Source organism: Polistes fuscatus, unplaced genomic scaffold (assembly GCF_010416935.1).
Source record: "Polistes fuscatus isolate 324 unplaced genomic scaffold, CU_Pfus_HIC Scaffold7, whole genome shotgun sequence".
In the NCBI taxonomy this organism is placed as follows: Eukaryota; Metazoa; Arthropoda; class Insecta; order Hymenoptera; family Vespidae; genus Polistes; species Polistes fuscatus.
In genome coordinates, this window is record NW_025113151.1 from 5,219,781 (window position 1) to 5,242,792 (window position 23,012).

At 33.1% G+C, this 23,012-nt stretch overlaps 1 long non-coding RNA gene across 2 annotated transcripts in view; it reads left to right on the forward strand.

Moving 5' to 3' along the window:
* LOC122524448 overlaps positions 1–23,012 on the forward strand; it is a 52,486-nt gene that overhangs the window by 24,590 nt on the left and 4,884 nt on the right. The window contains exon 1 of one of the 2 annotated variants that reach the window (XR_006305542.1): positions 13,178–14,291. The exons of the other annotated variant lie outside the window; for it this stretch is intronic. This is a non-coding gene — a long non-coding RNA (uncharacterized LOC122524448). Of the gene's footprint in view, positions 1–13,177; positions 14,292–23,012 lie in introns of those variants that run through there. 2 annotated transcript variants of the gene reach the window in all.

The window sequence follows — 23,012 nt, forward strand, 5'->3', positions numbered from 1 at the left end:
GTTTTTTTTTGGTAACGGATGGAGGGGTGGGTGGGGTAGGACGGTATGAATTTATTTATCTATGATCGTATTTACGCGTCGAGGATATTAGAATATATGAAAGGGGAGAGAGAGGGGGTAGGATGAAGGGGCAATTGCGTACCTGTGACACGTTTTAATTCAGGAGGAAAATTCGTAAGAAATTTAAAACGAGATAGAATTTTTCCATTGCAAATGACTTAGCCCATCGTTATGTTGGGTCGTGTGACATTGACGATGACGGCAGCCAGATGTTTCTTACTTCGGGGAAGCTCAAACTCCAGGCACAAAGCCACGTCGTTCGTATCTTTCGTCGCGCACTAATGTAGGCTGACACGAGTTACTTGCTTTAAATCATACAAGAGAAAGAGAGAAAGAGAGAGAGAGATTGAACGAAAATTATTGACAAGTCCAACAATCTGTAGAACACATGATTTTTATTTGAAATATTTTATTTCTTTTCATTTTTAATATTTCCCCATGATTTTGTATTTTTCAAATCCGATCGTCGTCGATCAAAAGACGTGTTTTTTTTGATCGTACGTTGAAGCATATTAAAATTCGATTTTCATTCATACATTTTTTATTTTTAGATAGCTCGAAATTGTAGTTGATTTCTTTTCTTTGCTTACACATACATGTTCATGTTGAAATATTTTCAAAGAAATTAAAAAGGCTATTTTTTCTTCTTTCTTTCTTTTTTTGTTTTTTAATCATGAATGCGAATCTCTCTAATCGTGTAAATCCCACTAGTTTGGGTGTATCGGCACGTTTGATCCAATTTGTCCTATTACATAAGATGATATTGCGATTCGATGACAAATGCATCTGCAAAAGAGAGGTAACAACAGCGGGTATACAATTGTTTACGTAATGTATTTAACGAACGAACTTTACCAATAGCGCGTGATTCGCGCGAATATTATGCGAATATAATTGGTGAGTTTATCTATGTTACTCGTTGCGACGAGGGAAAGGATCACGAACCGTAATAATTGATAGCTCTAATCAAAAATCGATTTCGCGTACATTAATTTCTTCGTGATGGACGGTTTTTAGCGTTGCGGACATTTTGTTTTCTATTTCATTTATCGTTTTTCGTTTCACCCCTTCCCTGTCCCCCTCTTTTTAAGAATTTCTTTTATTTACGTTTTTCACTCACAATGATTCGATAAAATTGTGATAAATAAATCATCTTGATTGTTCGATAAGTGCATTCTCCTGTATATCAAATTCAATCATTTTTTTTGGCAAACCTAGCTTCGGGAAAAATTTGACGCATCAACCGTCGCTCGATGAAAAATTCATTAAAACAGGAATTGATTGATTTGATTTTTATTTTTGTTTAATCGTATTATTCCATCGACTTTTTATACATTTTCCAACGTCGATTGGTAACACTGCTGAATGATCATCGTATAAAGTTGGCGTCATCCCTGAAGTCTTTCTCTTTCTCTCTCTCTCTCTTTCTCTCTTTTTCTCTCGCGCGCGCATACTTTTTCACTTTTGGTTTTGTGCCAAGTGCGCAGAATACGCTATCGTTTCAATGGTCCATCTTTCTTTCGCGTACGAAACTTCGATCAGCGAGGAATAGGTTTGGGATTTTCTCGAAAAAATAAGTCTTACTTTGTTTCGATTTTGATTATTTATTCGAACATTAACGTTTCATAGTAATAAATATTTTGTACTTTGATAGAAAATCAATGTGTCTCCTTAAAATGCATATCCTTAATTTTATATTATTTTGTATATATAATAGAATATAAAACAAGAATAATTAATTAACACAGAAGTAATTATAATTGTTCCGTGAAAATTCTTGTTTACAATTCAGATACGTGATAAGAATAACGATTAAATAATTCATATGATATTAATTCGTAGTTACATAAATTGTAATTTTTTCTTCTTTTACTTTGTACAAAATTAAAGGAAAAAGAAAAAGTAACAACATTTCACTGGCGACATACAGTACAAATTTTGTTTAATTGGCATGAAAAGTAGTTTTTTCTACTATCAGAGATAAATGCAATTATCCGGTTATCCTTTTAAAAGAAAAACAAGTTAAGCTGGCTCTTCCCGTATGTCCTTGTTTCGTGTTGTTGGTCTCGCGAGTGAATTTTCCCTTTTAGGGGAGGAGAAGACGTTCCCTTGGGTCGAGACGACAGGGTGGGCGGATATCCGGTATAGCAACAGACGCCCTAACCTCGAGTGCCGTATAGAAGGGAGAGAGTGCCATAGAGATAGATCGTTAGCGATGGTGTTGGTGAAACGGTTTAGCGATGAACGAGGTTTGGCCGCCACCTGGTATTTTCCTTTGCATTGGTGTGTACAGTCTTTTAACGGGAAGTCCGACTCTTTCTTTCTCTTTATCTATCTATCTATCTATCTCTCTCTCTCTCTCTCTTTTTGCCTTTTTTCTTTTCTTCCTTTCGATCTTCTCGAGGACCTTTACCAGGCACTCGTCAAACCGATATGAGATGAGAAACGTTAGGGTGAACATTTCATAGCATTTCAATCTCCATCTTTTTCTTCTTTTTCTTCTTCCTCTTCATCATTTTCTTTTTTATTTTCTTCTCTTTTTTTTCTTCCTTTTAAACATATGCAGACTTCCCTTGATTGGTTTAATGTCTTCGTAGGATTTACCGAAAAAGTAATGTTACCGGATGAGTCATTCCGAGTCATACAAGATCGTAAGAAATTATTCGTTAAACGTAATGTTTTATTATGATATTTTCAATTGAAATATATTTAATTATGTATGTTAATTAGCGAGAAACTCGAGTCTTTCTTCTTCCGAATTTTCTCGAAAAGTAGCTTCACTAGACACTCGTCAGACGAGATACGAGATAAGAGACTTTTAGGGTGAACGTCCTTCATTTTCTTTTCTTTCTGTCATTTATAGGGATTATATTACTCATAGAATTTGAAAATGAATGTTTCTTCGAAGTTCTGGATTTTTACACGAATCATAATGAAATCCTAACGCGTTTTTCGTCCACATTGGAAATGTTTTGTAGAGAACAAAGAAAGATCGTTCTAGAAATGAATAAAAAATCGATTATCAAGATAAAACTAGATATTTGATCGCCTATGTTAACGATCATAAAATTAATCGTTAATATTACGATGATGAATATTCTAATTTCAAGGATGAAAGATCAATCTGTATTCACAGTTTCGATTATCTATATCTTGATTTTTTTGTTTTTTTATTGACAACGAGAACAAGATAGAACAAATGGAGACGTTTTAAAATGTCATCGTCAATAATTTCTTGAAACGCGTTTGGTGTTGGTAAATCTTCTTACTGGAATATTATTTATTTATTTTTAGACATAGAAAATAAACCACCGAGCTAAGTTCAATCGAACATTTATCGTTTCGATTGTTTAAGAATACAAGAGAAGCGATTTCACGATTTTATGATTTCAAGTACGATTCGAAGCATCCGAATATTCTATTCTCCATTCATCTCATAAGTTTCTATTTTTTTCTTCTTATTATTCTAACTTATTTTAAAATGAAAGAGAGTTGATGAATCTAATAGTAAGAATTATTATCGATAACTGCCACTGATACCGGAATAATTTTAAGAACGTATTTTTTTAATCCTTTATTATACATCGAATAATTATAGCAAGAATCTTATTCCTTTTATTTTTCTTTATCCTATTCTTCGGTTAAAGCGTTAATGTGTGTAAATATAAAAGTAATTTTCTTTTTCTAAAGTCGTATCACTCTCGAGATAATTAAATCGTATCGATTAAACGTCGAGATAGAAAAATATTTCGGACAACGCTCTTTCTCCCGCTCCTCCCATTCTTTTTCTCTTTATCACGAAGCTGATTTAAAAAGAGAGAGAGAGAGATGGGGGGGGAGGAGAGAGATTCGGTTAATCGTAAAACCAATTATTTCACACCGAAGAGTCAAAAGACGTCGGTCCGACGTCTATTTCCGTTTCACGATCTGTCTTGCTCCCGTCATTTTCGATGCCATCCTATTTTCGATCTCTCATGAACCCCGAACCCCGAGCCCCGATTCTCAAACCTCGAACCCCGTCGCTTGATCGACCAGGTCATACGGCTAAACGCGATTTATTCGATAATGAAGATGGACTTGCCTGGATTTTTCTGTAGAATTTAATATTGTTTCACGTTTTCGTCGATTTCCCGGTTAACCGTTCTCTTACTAACTGAATACTCTTACAGCGTGCATGTATATATGTGTTTGTTTGTGCGTGAGTGTGTGTATATGTGTGTGTGTGAATGTGTGTGGATATGTGAGACGGAGTTAGAGATAGGTAGAAAGAGACGAGAACAAGAGAGAGAGAGAGAGAGAGACAGAGTGAGAGAGAAAGCGGGTTGAGGGAGGGTGGGTGGGGGCATGGTATTAGCCCGATACTGTTATCGATCGGTAAGGTTGCTCGGTCTTTGTAACGTCCATCGTTTTTCCTTCACACCATCGAGCAAAAGGAGATCTCGATGATGCCCGACATCCCCCTTTACACTTCCAACTTATCGTACGCGTCTCTTTGTGCATGTAGATTTGCGTTTGTGTTCGTGTGTCTTCTTCTTTCGTGTGTTATAACCGCGCCGCCGAGTTATCTCTCGATCGTAAAAGAATTTTCTTCCTCTTTTGCTCGGAAATGAAGAAGAAAATGTGCGTTAATAGTCGTAGGTAGGAAAGAGAAAAAGGTTATGATGATGATGATGCTCCTCGTGTATTCGTTTCTCGTCGTATCGTATCGTATCGTATCGCAAAATATTGTTTATTATACTTCGAGATATTCATTCATTCGTGTCACGTTTCGATACGATACAGCTGATACGAACCATTCGACGATTTTTCTTTGATTTTTTTCTTCTTTTTTTGCCAGGCCCTACCCTCCTTCCTCCCCGTCCCATCCTCCTTCTGCTCCTCTTTTTTTGTTCTTCGCGGTTTTTAAACGAGTTATTCTTTTTCCTTCCCTCGCGCTTAATTTTATTATCGAAAGTTAGAATAGTGAGAAAGAGAGATAGAGAGGATCATTTTTTCTGTTTTAAAAATGACCTGTCCCGGCAGATCCTCGTAACTCGAAAGTTAAGTGTACACGACGGATTTATTAAGAAGTTTTTTCTTTTTTTCTTTTTTTTTTTTACGGAAATAAAAGTTACGACCGAGTAGAACAGATAATAATTCGTATAAAAAAAGTTCTATCAATCAACGTCGAAATCGCCGAGTTGGGATAGAAAAACGGAAAGATTAAATTGCGAAATGTTCATTTTCGTATGACGTATATTTATTATACATACATATATGTAGATATTTTACGTATAATTTCTTATTTCGAGCTATTTTATCTATTATCAACATTTCACCCTCTATTTATTATTCCACCCAGAATGAATGAAAACTTCTGATCTCTCAAAACAATTTCTATATTTTATTTATTTCTATTTTATTCTCTTTTTTTCGTATCTTATATCATTCGTAATAATTTTATTTTAACACACGCACACACATCCACGCAATAATTTTTATTTTCATCACACAGTAATTGAATCGTCTGTTATTATTCAATCACAATATAACTTCAATTAATATACTTTATGTAAAATTAAACTGTTTATTATAAAAAAGTCGTTTTATATATAAATATAACTATTAAATATAAATTAAAAAAAAAAAACATAATTCAGACGTTACGTTTATAATGAATTAAAACAACGTGTTTTCCAAATTGTTTTTATTTACAAAATGGACCAACACAACACCCTTTTCATATTATCGAAATAATCCATGTCTCTATTCTTTTCTCTCTTTCTTTTCTTTTTTATTACGATGACAATAGAAAGATGTAAACTACAAATCGAATGTAGTAGGTGTATGGATGTGTATGTAGGGTGAAAATATTAATTACTTATATATGTACGTCGGCCTTTTCTCAAGTCTTCTTCATCGTGACTCGCTCGTACGAACGACGAAGATCGATAGAGACTATGATATATTGAACACACATACATTTACACATACACACATACATATACATATTCTCTCTATCTCTCTCTTTCTCTCTTCGGGTTAGGTTACTCGACCTAGAGGGGGACAGCTACATTGCAACTCATGCATAATACATACGATCCGACCTGGAGTAGATTTATCTTTACCCGTAGCCGCGATAATTCGTTAAATATCGACAGGCACTTCTCGAGCTCGTTTCTGCTGTCTTTTTCGTTGGACCAATTTGACCCGACGTTTACCTCTTCTCTCGGAAACTCTCTCTCCCTCTCTTTTTTCCTTTCTCTATCTATCTATTTATCTATCTTTTTCTGTCTAACGTGTGCTCCTCCAACCCTACTTTTCGTATACAACCACAATCATCTGTCCGGAATGACGGAAGAAACGCAACAGTTGTGCATAACCCGTGGCACTTCAGCTTGAACTTTGACACAGTTTCACGTTTAGCCGAATTCTTTTAACTCGTCTTAATATATCACTGAGATTAGAATTTAAATTAATATATACGATCTAACCCCTTTAATTATTATTCTACATCTTCGAATTATTTTTCATATTTGTTTACTTGTTTCTTTATGTTTACTTGAATTTTTATCTAATCTTTCTATTTTTTGTTGTTTTATTTAAATGAAACTTTAAGTTCGAATGTTCATTGATTTTAGATTAATTTATAGTATTACAAATTTCTACCTTTTTGTTGTTATTCGTCCAATTCTTCAGTTGGTTGTTAGATAATCATCACCAATTTTCCATGCCAAGTTCGACTGTCGCTTCCAGGACCATCATTATTAACCTGTTACGTTGTCCATTAGTTAATAGACTATTATGAAATCAATGACGTCAATTACTAAGTCCCTTTTCTTCTCTTTGAATAATGCTAATATTCTCAAATCATTTCCTCCATTCTTACCTTCTTTCCCCTATTTCCCCTATTTCCCCTATTTCCCCTTTCTTTCTAATTATTTTTTTATTTACTCCTTTTCTTTCTCTCCATTTGAATACGATAAATTTTTCATTTTCACACAATATGAAATAATATGTAACAACATTTAGAAGAACATTCACAGAATATGCATCCTTATCATTGGATATAAATTTCGTGAGATATCAAATGCAAACTCACACATAAATGCATACCACCTGTTTGTGTGAGAGCTACATCTCGAGTGACATTTAACCATAATAATCAATATATATATATATGTGCATGTATAGATCGTTCTGTCATGTTGCTGTTAGATGTCAATTTGGTGTCAAGACGAGGAACAGTTCTGCGATCAATTTTCAACAAAATCATTTTCTCTTTATCAAATTATTCTTGATATCTTCATCTCTCAAACTCCTCTCTCTCTCCATTTCTCTCTCTAAATATACATTACCGATCCACAATCATGATACACTTATTATTTACATAAAATATCATAAAATTATTGCTAATTATATTTTCCATATATTTATATTTTTCTTCTTTTTCAATTTTATTTCACACACATACACACACACGCATACACAGCTTGTGCATAGATATGTAACACAAATGCAGTGAGTAGTGTAGTAACCTCCTAACACTGAATCGGTAGTGCATATTATTTTCTATTTCTTGGTTAAACTTAACCCGTCGTTCAATTTAAACTCGCGTCAAACCTTTGGTGAATCTACAAGAGGGAAAAAGAATAAAATAAAAAGATACTGGTTTCTCGAAGTCGTTCAACGAGCCAGAGAGAGCAGAACAGTGCAGCAGTGCAGCAGAGTAGCCAAGACTAGTTTCGTTTCTTTGCTTTTATCGAAAGCCGCCGAGAATTTAACTTTTATTTTTTTTTTTTATTTTATAGTATAGTTGAGAGTTTGTTGCAATCGGCGTTCTATATACATACGTATACGAGTATACACGTATGTGTATATACAAGATATTTTCTTGATATCTCGTTATCTCTGAAGCTACAATTTAACCAATCGTTTTGATCTTACACGCGTTGTTTGTTGCTGCTTCCATTTTAATTCTCGAGATATCGAACGCATACTTTTTTTTTTATATATCGAATCAAATCTAATGATAGAGAATAATAATATTATTTATTTTCTTTCTTTTTATTTTTTTTTTCTCTTCCCTTTTTTTTTTTATCGAATCGTTTAATATTTATCGTACGATCGTGCTTTGTATAGTTAGTTACGTATATGTTCGCGTATATATAGAGATTACTTTTTTCTTTTTTTTATTAACATCCTTTATTAATTTGTAACGAAGTACGATTTTATTTTATTCTTTTTTTTTCTGCGTAAAATATATCTTGCTAAAATTTCAATATATTTTTAACCACTAGTATTATATATATAAAATATACAGGGTGCCCGAAAAAGGTTGGGACTACACTTACGCTACGTATTGCTGATGTCAAATAGATGAGAACAGTTTATATATAGTTATATCCAAAGATCTTCAGTACTTCAGTAATATGTAGTATAAGTTTGGTCTGAACCGTTGTGGACACCTTGTATATTGGTGTACAATAAAAAAAAACGAAAATGAAAGTTTCTTTTTGAATTGGATACTATTTGTAATTATTAAAAGTATCCTTTTTTTTCATCGTACACCTATTTCATTTTCATGGGTTATGTAATATTTTAATTTTAGATTCGAGAGATATGTATTACTAATAGAAAAAAAAAAGAAATTGAATTAAATGAATCAATCGGTTTTTATTAATTTATAGTTGTATGTTATTTATAGTTATATGTTACAAGAAAATGTTTTTCATGCAAATGCATATATTTATTGCATGGTCATACTTTATACATATTTTTGCACATGTAAATATATTAGGTAGTTCGGAAAGTAATTTCGTTTGTCGCGTTTACCGATATCTAAATTGTCAAGTAATGTTGTTTTTATAACATCGCATCAAGAATGAAAAATCAAAGTGAGCATTTTTGTCATATGTTTTACGTTTTTATTACCGTAAAATTAATAATTTGATATACGCGAGAACAAAATGATGTGTCGTTTATGAAAACTATTATGTTAAGTGAAACGTCAGTGTTAAAATTCGTTTTCGAAATTTTGTTCGATTTGTAATTTAGATTTAAAAGATGCGCCACGCTTAAAGGTCGTCCAGTTGAAATATGATAGGAAAATAAAATAAAAATAATTACGGATGTTTATTGTGTCGCATAACTATGCAAAAAATAGTTGAAAAGTCAAGTTTATCGAATTCAACTGGTCCCGATTATTTAAAACGCGTTGGATTCTAAATATGAACAAATCTTTTTTTATTTACTATTGGAAATACGAAATTACTTTTCTGAACGTATTTAAATATGTATTTAAACTAATATATTTAAATTTTGTAAAATCGAGAGATATTTATTACTAAAAAAGAAATTTTAATTAAATGAATTAATCATTTTGATTAATTTTATAGTACATATTACAGACAAATATGTTCTATGTCAATAGATTTATTTATTATACGATTATACTTTATGCATGTCTCTTTGCATATGTATATATATATATATGCACGTGTAAGTACATTTGTGTACTATAATACATCGGTCGTATCTATAACGTCGGAATCGTTATTTTTGTCATCGTGCAAGTGTATGTAGGTACGTTGTAATGCGCCTACGCTATATAAAATAATACTCCGTGAGAGTCTTGAACCGGTTGAAACTTTATTTCTGGCAAGCGAAATATTAATAAGGTGTAAAGATGTCCGATTGCGTAAATCGAAAGTTTTCAACGAAAGCACCAATGTCGTCGAGTAGTAGAGGATAAAACGAAACTTCGATTCATCCTTTTTGTACGAGTAATCGCGATGATATTTCGATTTGATATTAAACGAAAATTTTAGGCTAACTAGTGTTTCTGTTATTTTTTATTATTTTTTCCTTTCAGTAATATTTGTTCGTAACACCTGAAAATTAGTTTCTTCAGATACGAGTTAGGGATTTATTTTTTATTTTTCATTGTGTACTGTTATTTTGCTGGGATAAAGGGAATTATTTACGTGTACGTGTTTAATTAAGTTGAAATTATTATTTGGTTTGCAAATTTTAATAATAAAGTGCAAATTATAATTTAAAAAATTACAATTAATATTAAATTTTATTTGTTTGCTGTGTATTTTGATAATACGCATAAGGAAAAAGAAATTCAATATAAATTATTATCGAACTCGTCTTACAATTTTAAATTGAAATAACAAAATTACAACTTATAATTAAAAAGTAAAGAAAGGAAAACAAATAAAATGCATTATTTATTATTTTGTAGGCTACTAGTGATCGACTTGAATTATCGCGCATCGATTAAAAAAAAATGTTCAGATTAAAATTAAAAAAAAAAATTCGTATAAAAATATGTGATTAATTGAAAGATAAAAAAAGGTTTACGTATCGTAAATTTCATTTTAATTGAATAACTTTGTAAGAAGTTTAACATTTATGTATGTCGTAATAAGCGTTGAAAGTAAAGTTCTTGGATTAATAATTGTAATAATTTTCCGACCGTTTAAACAAGAATGCAACTTGAATTTGGCGAATAGAGAAGCGTCTTATTCGAACTCGACGTAATCGACTACTCGCGCAGTTCGCTTTCACTCGCTGGAATTATACGCGCGTAGTACGAAGTAAGATAAACGATTATGAATGGGAATACTTTCATTGACGAGCGTGTGTCTGTTAGAAGCGGACGCACGCTTTTCGCGCGCTTACACGTTCGAATAATATTCTTAACGCGTTCTTCTATCTTTATTCTTTCCTCTCTATTTCCTTTATTTCTTTTATTTTATTCTTTTTATCGTACGTAACTTCCTTCACGTTGGAACCAACAACAACGCAATTAATCTATCCTTCGTAAAAAAAAAAATTTATTTTCCAAATCAATTAACTATAGAATTCAAAATATTGATTTTATTCTTAAAGAAGAGATGAAGAGGTTGGTTATAATTAGAAAAAAAAATACGATTAGATAAATTTAGTATTATTTGAAATAAATAGAAATAATCTTAATACGAACAAGATAATATTTCAAGTTAAAGATAATTTTAAGAGTTTGTTGTTGATAAAGGGAGAAAGTGAAAGAGAGAGAGAGAGAGAGAGAGAGAGAGAGAGGGGGAAGAGAATAACAGATTGAAATCAATAAGATCAGAACTTATAAATCGGTTTTATTTGATTTATAATAAATGCAACGCAATATATCAAACATTTATCATCAAGACAGATAAATGAAATTTTACATAAACATATCTACATAGAAATCATTGGAATTCAACGATTCTCCCGAATGCGAGATATTGAAAAATGTAGAAACTGAGGCTTGCTCGAAGAGGCAAAAGGGGTGGAAGAGGAGGGGATAGATGGATTGGTGTACTCTCCAGAAAGTTTGAAAGTTCGGGGCAGGAAATACGAGGATGGTACTTACGTAGGATCACATTGGCACCTCTTGGTAGCATTAGAATAAGAAGAAGAAGAAGAGGAGGAAAAAGAGGAAGATGAAAAAAAAGAGAAAAAGACACAGAGAGAGATACAGTGAGTGCATCATCGTCGTCCATTCGGCACGAAAGAGGTTTAAGAGGAACGCCAGAGAGAGACAGAAAAAAACAGAAGAAAAAATGAAGAGTGTGTGTAAGAGAAAGAGAAAGAGAGGGAGAGAAAGATAGAAAAAGAGAGAGTGAGTGTATATGGTAAGAGTAGTGGGCGCGAGATGGCACGCAAGCGCGCGCAATTTGTTCGGAAAAGGACGAGGATTGGTCCACTGTTCTCTGACGTCGTTGGAACGTTATCGACCAATGGGAGAGCCAGAAAGAACCGATGCTAGCCGAACGTATTCGGTAGCGAATTTCAGAGAAGACGAAGTTTACCGAAAGATATATCAGTCCCTCTCTCTTGCACTCGTATGTACATATGTATATACCCAACAACATATATATATATATATATATATATATATATATATATATATATATATGCGTTTTCTTTTTCTTTTTCTATTCACGCAACATACATGTATGCACACAGATAGTATCGTCTTTACTCTCCACGCGACTTCCTCAAATCTTTATTTTCAGGCTCGACCGCGAACTCGGGGCGAACTGGTCGAAGCTCGTACGACCGCCCCGGTTTTTCACGAGCATCTTCTTTCTCTTTCTTTTTGTGTTTTGTGTACATGAGTAAGAGAGAGAGAAAGAGAGAAAAAGAGAAAAAGAGAAAAAGAGTGTGTGCTGGTGTATATGCGCGCACTCATCGTCATATGCCACTACCATCGCATCATCATCACCACCACTACTATTGCAACTGTTAGTACTACTGCATACTACTACTACTACTACTACTACTCTACTGTATATTACTACACTTCTACACTACTACACTACTACTGTATATTACTACACTACACTATACATTACTATACTACTATACTACCACCATCATCATCACCACCTCCACTTGCTTCTGCCTCTGCCGCCGCCGTCAAGCAGCAGCATTCTAAATTTGAATCCCCTCCGAGAGGAGAAACAGTAGTGTCCGCGAGTTGCGCGCGTTACGACGTCGTATCAACATCGTCGTCGTCGTTCTCGTCGCCGTTGTCGTCGTCGTCGTTTACGTCGTCGTTGTTGTTATCTTCTTTTCAAAGAGGTTTCTCGTACTTGAAGAAATATATATTTATATAAAATTATTATAAACAAATATCAATATTTGATGTTTGAAATCAAGAGAAAAAAACAGGACTCCGCTTCTTCTCGTATTCTACTCTCTAGTCAAACCTAGTCGATTTTATTTAAATATTCCTTTTATAATCGTGTCCTTGCTTCTAACCGTCTCATATTATTATTCCCGTTCATTTTATTTTTTTATACGGAAATATACAGATGAACAAATAATATTTGTTACAATAAAAGAAACATTGTTGTGTCAAGATCTTGGATCGAGAAGTTCAGTGATGATAGGAGAATTGTTGTAACTCTCGTAGATTCAAATGAAGAGGAGGAGGAGGAATCTTCAGGGATCGAGGATCGATTGAAGTTGACGCCACCATTCCCTCCTGCTATTACTTCTGTTTCTCATATGTGAAAAAGAGAAGGAAGAGAAGAAGAAAAAAAGAAGGAAAAGAATAAGAATAATAATAAGAGGAAGAAGAAGAAGAAGAGGAGATCGACGGACGTGAGAAAAAGAAGGAGAGAGGGAGAAAGAAAAATAGAAAGAAAAGGAGAAAGAGAAAAAGAAGAAGAGGAGGAATTCGAACGTCGTGCCAAAGGGAACACGCAAAGGCGCGCGTTGTTCCCTCTCTCTCTCTCTCCCTTCCTCAACAGGCCACCCCCTTTCTTTCGCGTACGTGTCGCGTGCTCTCGCGCATGTCTTCTTCATCCTCCTCCTTTTCCTCCTCCTTTTCCTCCTCCTCATCCTCCACCTCCACATCCTCCTCCTTCACCTCCTCCTCTTCCTCCTGCTCCTTCTCTTCTTCGTCATCATCCCATCGAGAACTTTTGTTTTGATCTTGAAGTTGCCATCGGCGGATGCAGAAATCCATCCGGCTCGCGTTAGATCGAAACGTTAGCGAGATTTAAACGTGAGAAGAAAAGAGAGAGTGAGGGACTGAGAGAAGTGTACATGTATAACACACCTAGTGGGGAGAGAGAGATATCGATCGTGGGACCATTGACGTCCGTTTCTGGAGAACGCGGCACACGAAGAGACGTTAAGGGTGCTTTCGCGAACCAACCCCCTTTTACCACCACCACCACCACCACCACTACTACCTTTACCACTACTACCAGTACTACTATTACTATTCTACCTCGTTCCTCTTTTTTATCTATATCTTCTTTCTCTCTTTGACTTACTTCGCTGTGAATTTTACGCGCGAACCTTGTTCAACAAGAGGAACCTTAGTGAGTGAGATAGATTCTAGGATAAAGAAGGACTCCTTGGGAGGATGCAACCCGGCTTACGTGTTTTAGTATTTTCACGTGATTTTCAACAACATCTTCGGCATCGTAATCGTCTCACTTCTGACAATACTATTTCTACTACTACTACTGCTGCTATTGATATTGATACTACTATTTTTATTATCGCTGCTGCTGCTGCTGTTATTATTATTATTATTATTATCATTGTTGTTATCGTTGTTGTTGCACGACAAAACAGTGCACATTTTCGCGCTATTAGTTTATCTTACGAACGAGCTAAAAGTGTTGCGTGTTACCATTCGAGTTTTTTTTCCTACGCTAAGGGGATGATCGTTACGTGATCAACGAGACACAACAATTAAGGTGAGTCCGATCGGGGTTTTTACAAATACTCGTGAAGATTCATTACTATTATTATTATTATTATTAATATTATTAATATTAGTATTTTTGTTGTTTGTAAAGTTCAGTTTTCATTGGACTGGCCAATATTTTAAATGAGATTCGTTTGAAGAATACTTGAAATATTAATTTTAATTAAGATTAAGGGATTGGGTGAAAAAGAATTTTATAGGGATGATTCTTGTTAATAGAAATTGATCTTCGACTTTTGATGAAAGCAGGTTAATGAGTGTTGTATCGTTAGGAGGATTTTTTTTTTTCTAAAAAGCTTTCCCCTTTTGTTCTCTTTCTTTTATAGATGTGTGCGTGGTGTGTTTGTGTATGTGCATACACGTTTATAGATCTCCAGTGCATCTTATTTTTCCTAACATTTTAACTGGCAGATGAATGTTTCCTTTGAATGAAACTATGCCTTCGTATTTTTAAATTTTTCTATTTTAAATGATATATAAGATTATAAATTACATTTTATTTATGATTTTAAATGAAAAAAAAATAAAAGAAAAGGAAAAAAAGCAAATGTACAATATTAAATAAGTTAAACCATCCTATCAAAGTTTACGAACATCAGTCATTTAACTTGGCCTTGCACCGTTGATGATCTATTAGATCATAATAGATCCATGATCTTTCAACTTTGAATATGTTAAGTATTCATCAAATTTAAATACATTTGTATATACAATACAATATACCTAAAAAGAAAATATTTATATATATTTACATACATAATATGGGTCAATTATTTTATCAAAGTTATATAAATATTAGTATTTTATCTTAGATTCTCTATTAGATCATTATATATCTTGAACTTTCGATTTTAAATACATTAATTATACGCAATTTAAATAAATGCCATAGTATACATACACAAAAAATGAAGGAAAAGAAACGTATATTCTTATAACAATTCTCAAATATCATTCTTTTAACTTGTCCTTGGGTAATCAATCATAGTCTCGATCATAATAGATCCTAATAGATCATTATAAATTTTAAATATATCCTGCTTACTAATATTCATAATGAATTTATTAATAAATTAATGTATCTCTCTCTCTCCGTGAATATCGAAACAAATTATATATTCAAAAGAAAAAAAAAAACAGAAATAGAAGAAAAACAAATCAAAAAGATAAAATAAGTAAAAAAAGAATAGAGTAATTGTTTATATATTAAATCGTAGTAAATGAGCGAGTAATGTACGTTTGTACACGCTTACGCTTAAATTCAATTAAAATTAATTTATCTATCTCTGTGACTTTAAACAAATTATTATTTATTAAAAATTCAGCTAGAACAAGTAATTTAAAATAAAAAAGGAAAAAAATATTTGCTCATCTTAATCGTCGTTGCCCGTAGCGAGTGAGTGAATATGATGCACCACCTTCTTACACAACTATAATAAAATCACGCATACATTTAAAGTTTCTAACGAAGCGTCGAATGGCGCGACGAATTCAAGGAGGAGGATGATGGCGACGGTGACGGGGTTTTTCGTTGTTCGTCGTCGTCGTCGTCGTCCTCGTCGTCGTTGTCGTCGTCGTCTTGCATCGTGTGTTTCTTGGACGACGTCCAGCTTTCTGGTATCTCGAGTAAGACTGCACCGATTTGACGACGACGGTTTGCTTGCCCCCTTGATTCTTTAATGCCACGATCCCTAAGGAACTATTCGCTTGGCGACGAATCAACGAAAGACGACACACACGCTCACACACACACACACACACGAAACAAACATACACTTGCATAAACACTTTAGTCTTACTCCCTGTTGCTGCTGCTGCTTACGATTAAAACCAACGAGATATTCCGATTCGTGATGTGGAAACAATCTAAACATCAGTTTTCTTTCTTATTTTGTTTGTTTTTACTTGGGAAAAAAAAATGTCGGGATAAATCAAATAAACCTTAGCGAGATATAACAATTCATTCGGTTATTATTGTTGAATGAACTATGATCTTCGTCTGTCTGTCTCTCTTTTTCTTTACTTGTTTCTTTCTTGTAAAGAATTGAAAATCTTGCCTTGAAGTAGAAAAGAATTCTAATCGTTTGCACGTTGAGTATCATCTGTAATCCGAAGAACAAGTAGAACGATTGAACGTGAATCGTAAAGCAAACGAGCTCGTGAGAAAGTCCTCCTTAAATCCCTGATTACTATGTCATAACTTGTTCTCTCACTCGCTCACTCATTTTCACTCACTCATTCTCGTCGTTCTGATTGTTGTTCGGAGCTTCATTTATGATTCGTTCAATTTAACGAAGATTGATATTTTTTTTTTCCTTTTTTTGCGGTATCTTCCCAACTTCCACATATTTCGAGATAAGATTCTTTATCGCACGTGTGCATATTTTCATAAGTATTAGTTAAGTCAATAAGTAAATTTAACTCTTAATGTTTCATCATTTCATTTTATATTTATTGACGAATTTAATAATTCGATTTAAATTACTGACAATATTTTAATATTTATTTAAAATATCTTTAGTAAATATTAAATTTTTTCTTTAATGTTTTGTCAATTTGTTACTGTTTTATCTTTTTTTTTTTTTTTTTTATAAGAAAATATTATCATACTCTACGAACGATATAACTCCTATAACGCATCAAGTTCATGAACATGCATAGTAATCGCCAACATCCCTCACTAAAATGGGGTGGGGGATGTTTCGTTATTTTATTATATTTATTAACGAACCTTATAATATTAAATATATAGATTATTGCACACAAAATTTTAATAATTATATAAAATAATTATAATGATTTAAAATATTTCTAAAAAAAAATATGAAACAATATTGGTATCATCGTAAATTTCTATATAAATGATTAATTAAATTCGTATGAAATTAATGATCGTTAAATAAATGTGAATTAATTATTTGGAAGTTTATGATGAAAAGTTAGGATGAAAAATACTATTCTTCTTCGATCGTCATTCATTAACTTACTCGCTAAACGACTCAATACTAAAAACGAGGTCTCGGTGGCACGCGAGTGGATGCAAATTTTTCTTACACCAACCAACCTCCTCCAACTCTAGTATCTATATCTCGAACCGTAAAGTCAAGGTTTTGCATGTCGCCTCGTTTTCGCGTGACGTAGATACCGGGCTTTGCCTTTTCTTAGTTTTCGATCCTTTGAAATTCATTTCGTAGCTATATACACCCCACCACACATATATGATAAACATACATATACATCTATAGGGTATGTTTAGAATTTACATTGGAACTTGTTCGATCGTGATTTCTTTTTTATATATTTTTTTGTTTTAATTTTTCTTTTTTTTTTGTTCTTGTTGAAACGATAATTCCTTCCAAATGAATTTCGTTTACGTGTTATTCTTTTGATATGTTTTTCACGAAGTTGCAACCACGGCGCAATATATCGTTTAGATTAGATTAGGTGTATATTTTACCATTCTTTCTTCTTCTTCTCTTTCTTTTTCTCATTTTTTTGGCGTATTTTTTCTTTTCCTTTCTTTTTTGCGATTTGATTTTATTATTCGTTTTGGAAAAAAAATAAAGAATATATATTTTAAAAATCGTAGAAATATAGAACATTTATTTATTAAAACGTTTGATTCTATCTATCGGAATTACAACGGTTGTTAGAGGAATGAGCTACTCGTTATCGATAATCAACGAAGCGTTCTTATAATATAAGACCCTCTCTTCCTCTAAGTTTTCGTATCTGTAGCTTATTTCTAGGAACTCTTGACGATACGCTTCTTTAACGAAAATTACATTTCCGCTTATTAAATCTGCTCGTTTGACGTCGCGTATTCTTTCGTTAATAAGTTTACTTTTTAGTTAGAAAAGTAATTATTTTTCTTTATCAGTTTAAATGTTGAATTTTACGTTTAAGAAAAAGAATAGAGGAAAAATAAACAAAATTAATAGGAAAATATATTATATTGATATATATATTGATAACATGAAAATGTATTAGATTTAGGAAAACGATTGAAGATTAAGAAAAAAATCATTCGTTGTTATTTTTCTAATGATATTCATTAAAAAAAAAAATTACCGTCATCTACATAATTAAATATCATAATTAAACAATGGCCAGCATCCGTAAGAAATAAAAAAAAAAAAAAAAAACAGAAAAAACAAATTTAAGATAAAAGATCATGATTTCTTTGTGACCGAAGGAACAATCAAAACGGATGATTTTTCATGTTAAATTCTAACAGCATAAAAAAAAAAAAAGCACAAGGAGAGTAAGTTGGTGCAGGTCACCGAGCTGGTCGCTGACCCTCACTCGCTTGCAAGCTCTTGTATAATAAACCAAATTCGATCGTATGTCTGACGACGTTGGTAGTAGAACTCTTCCTAGATCTCTCTGCGGGTTTACGCGTTCTATCGAAACAGAAGAGAAAGAAACAGAAAGCACACGAACACACGCGCAAATATACGAAAGGTATATAAAATACACGTGTGCACTTATACATGCACGTTGTATACGTAAGTACAACACAAAGTAGAAAATGTTGAGCTACTTCCTACACCCCTTTTTATTTTTTTTATCAACCATACGTTTCTTTCCCTTTGATATCATTGTACACAATATATTATAGTACATACACACATATATATACATCAGTATCGAGCTAAAGTACCTTGGTACCTTCGCCTAGATACGTCGTCTAGTAGTAGCTAGCTCACTTATACTTCCATAGCTACGGATTAGCGTATTTATAATGCATTTGCAAGCGTATCTTATATGTTTGCAGTAACGATGTTATCCAACGTACCGAGTACTACATACGTACACGCTCATTTAGACTTGCTAATATTTTTGCACACTCATTTTCACCTTGTCAACCATTTCCATCGTTTTACCTTTTTCGTACCTCTTTTTTTTCCGTTTTCGATGATGGGAGTTAGGTGGTTTGATATTTTTGTTGTTGAGCACACACGTAGATACTCGTACGATTTTATAGAAATAAATGATGGAAAGTTTGATTATAGAACCTTTCAAGGGGCGCGTGCTTGAAAATATTCATACTTTATTTACTTATATATATATATACACATATGTGTGTGTGTGTGGGTATGTGGGTGTATAAACGATAACGGTATAGTTGCCGCGTTTAATGCGCTTTTGAATCGTTCAGTTATCGCGTGCTCGCGATGAATGAAATGCATCCGTTAAATATAGTCACCGACTAGTTAGAATTAGAACGTAGTCTCGAAGCCAAGGAAGGAACGTTTTTATATATACATACACTTAACATTTATATACATATAAGTATATATATATTATATATATACATATGTGTGTACATGTGTGGATGTGTTCGCGTTCTCGCGACTGCTACCACCCTGCCAGATGGTCGCGTATATCGGTGTTATATATCGAACGACCGGCTTATCGGCTTCGAGAATCCATGTTTACGTTTGCGTTTTATGCTGACAAGTGCGTATACGATTATAACGACACATTACATGAGAAAGAGTAAGAGAAAGAGAGAGAGAGAGAGAAAGAGTTTGTGTGTGTGTGTGTGTGTGTCTGTGCGCGTTTGATAGCAGGTCAATTCGTTTTCCTCGTCTACGGGAAGTGTTTCATTATTCTTGTCTTTTTCTATTTTTTCTTATAGCAAGATATATAAGTAGACGTATCAATTTTTATCATTTATTGAAAAATAATTATTAATCATCATATCGATTCTGTCTAATAGATATGATTGAAAATGACTTGTATATTGTATTTCTTTCTTCTTTTCTTTTTACATTTTATATCGCTGAAAATAATATTATTTTCTTTGTAGCAAATATGCGTATACTTAGTTTTAATATTAATCAACAATGAATCGAATGATTTTAATTTATTCATTAATAGAGGAAAAATCAATATGACGTATAGTCGCATTGTAATGAATTTATATTGAATGTAGGATGTAGATTTTTGTTGTATTTTTCCGAACAGGCAAGAAATTTTGTTCGTCGTGTCTCCTGCTTTTGATATTTTTTAATCGTCGAATAGATTAAAGAAAGTTCGTCGAAAGAGAAGAAAAAAGAAGAGAGTGTCGTTATCTGAGTTTATGTCCAATCAGTAATTGTATCGCATATATTTACCGATTATCCTATCGCAAAAAATATTCCAGAATAATAAATGTGTGATAATTAATTGCCACTTATGCCGGCTGACTATCGCACTCTCTCTCTCTCTCTCTCTCTTTTTCTCTCTTTGGTAATTATTCTCTTAACGGTCATTGTTTTTGCTTTTTTATATCGAGGAATCAGTAACACCGTAGTTTGCTGACATTCCTTGCTCGAATTCAAAGTTGATTAGTGTGAGAGAGAAAGAGAAAGAGAGAAAGAGAGAGAGAGAGAGAGAGACAGGCAGACAGACAGGAGAATGTGAGACCTTTTTTTCTTGGATTAAGATAAACAAATGTTAAATAAACCTCTTTTTCTTCTTATTTCTGTGATTCTTTTTAATTTATTCGGGAGGAGGAGAGGGGAAGAGGGTAATTTTTGTCTCGTTCGAAGGGAATAATCGAATAACATTTTTCGAAACACCCAAGAAAATTGTTTCGTGTGCGATCATCAACGTTAACTTCATATTTTATACACATCCCCTTTAGTAACTTATGCGACCGTGAAATTAATGTCTATATTTATCGGTGTACTTAGCGAGGGAAAAAAAGTCCTCGTGAGAGAGAACAAACGACTGGAGGAAGCCTAGCTAGCTAGCTAGCAACGAGCGAGTATACCTAGCTCCAACTGAATTACCTAGCTTAGATTCTCGTTTTCTTTTATTTTTTCAATTTTAAACAATTATAACATAATCCACGACGAAAAAGTTCCGAGACATCGAATATTTTTATGCGACGAATTTTTTTTGCATCGTCCAATTTTACATTACGCGTTAATTTCGTCAAGATTTGACGATTGCGGTGAGGGGGGGGCGAAAACGAAAAAAAAAAAAGAAAAGAAAAATCACGAATAATATTGACGCGGGACTCTCCTGTGTAAGCAAAGAAAATCCCACGTGTTTTCTTCCTTCATTGTATTTTATTTTATTTTATTTTATTTTATTTTTTTTCTTCTCTCTACCTACGTCTTCGCACAGCTCGCGATAAAAGGGAGCGTGAAAGAAGGGAGATGATATACACGAAGTTAAGGTAAACCTTGTTTGTAACAACCTGCTAACGCGATGCTCGAACGCGCACCCTTTGTTTAACCGGCATGACAACTTTGCGATACGTGTAAGCGAGGGCTAACTTGCGGAAAATGTATTCAATCAAAAGGAATTTGCGAAACAAACGACGACGTTGGATATGATGATATGGAACGTCGTTTATAAAGAGATAAGATCTTTTATCTTTCTCTCTGCCATGGATGATATTATTTCTATATAAAATTTTTTTTTTTTCCTTTTTGCTTCTTCTTCTTCTTCTTCTTCTTCTTCTCTTTCATTTTGTAATGTCGAAACGAACAAATATAATTTCTTCAAGAATTTCAATTTGACCATTGAAAAATTCCAAATCCCTTTTCTCACGAGTAAAACAAATATATATATATGATGATGATGATGATAATGATAATGATAATGATGATGATGATGATGATGATAAAAACAGAATCTGCTTAACCGTTAAATAATTTTAATCGACGAAGTATTAAAGTGTATAAATAAAAAGAAAATCTGGTCATCTCGAGCTGATTTTTTTGGAGTGTATCGTGTTTGGGGTGTCTCGTCGTTCTTTGAAGAAAGAGCAGCAACTCTGTTATCACTACGAAAGAGAGACCCGCAAGGATAGCCTTTATGGCCGTTCATTTGCCGTATAGGAAAGGTCTTTTCCTATATACCGTGAACCGTGTATTACGCATTTAGGGCATAGTAATGACGGTGAAGTGTAATAATTTGTCTCACCCTTTCCTCTCCGCCTAGCTTCTACATCATAGAACGCGCTTTGCCCCCATGCTGAATTCTTCCCACGTGATACCACGCCGAAGCCTTCTCTTCTCTCTTGATCGATAGTTTCGATAGAAGAGGCACCGTCCTAGCTTACTAGAGAATTCTCTTTTACTAGGAACTAGGTGGTAGTAGAGTGTGCTGTTTTACACACGAGGAAGAAAAAGAAAGAGAAAGTAAACCTAGAGTTGAACTATTTTTTTCTTTTCTTTTTATTATTATTATTATTATTATTATTATTATTATTATTGTATTTGTTATTGTTGTTGTTGTTGTTATTATTATTTTTATTCTGTTTAGAATTGAACAGGAATTGGATATAAAAAGAAAGAAAAAGTAAAAGTAGATTATTACCTATATGTTTTCTTTTCTTTTTTTATTTCAATATTAGAATCAATATTAGAAATTTATTTACATCTATTTTTATCTTAATCTGTTTAAATAATAAATATTCTTATTCCCTTTAGAACTGGGGACAGAGTTAGATTGTAGAAAAAGGAAAGAGGAAGTAACATTATAGAAAAAGAGCTTTATCTGTGCTTTTCATTGTATTTATTTTTATTCAATATTGGAACTGAGTACAGATTTATACATCCATATTTTTGATCAAATCGGTCTAAATAATGAAATACTTTATTTAGATTTTTCAATTTTTGTGATTTTTATTCGATGCTTAAACGAAAAATATTGAATTTGTTTATAACATAAAAATTATGGGGTATTTGTTTTACTAGTTATTTTG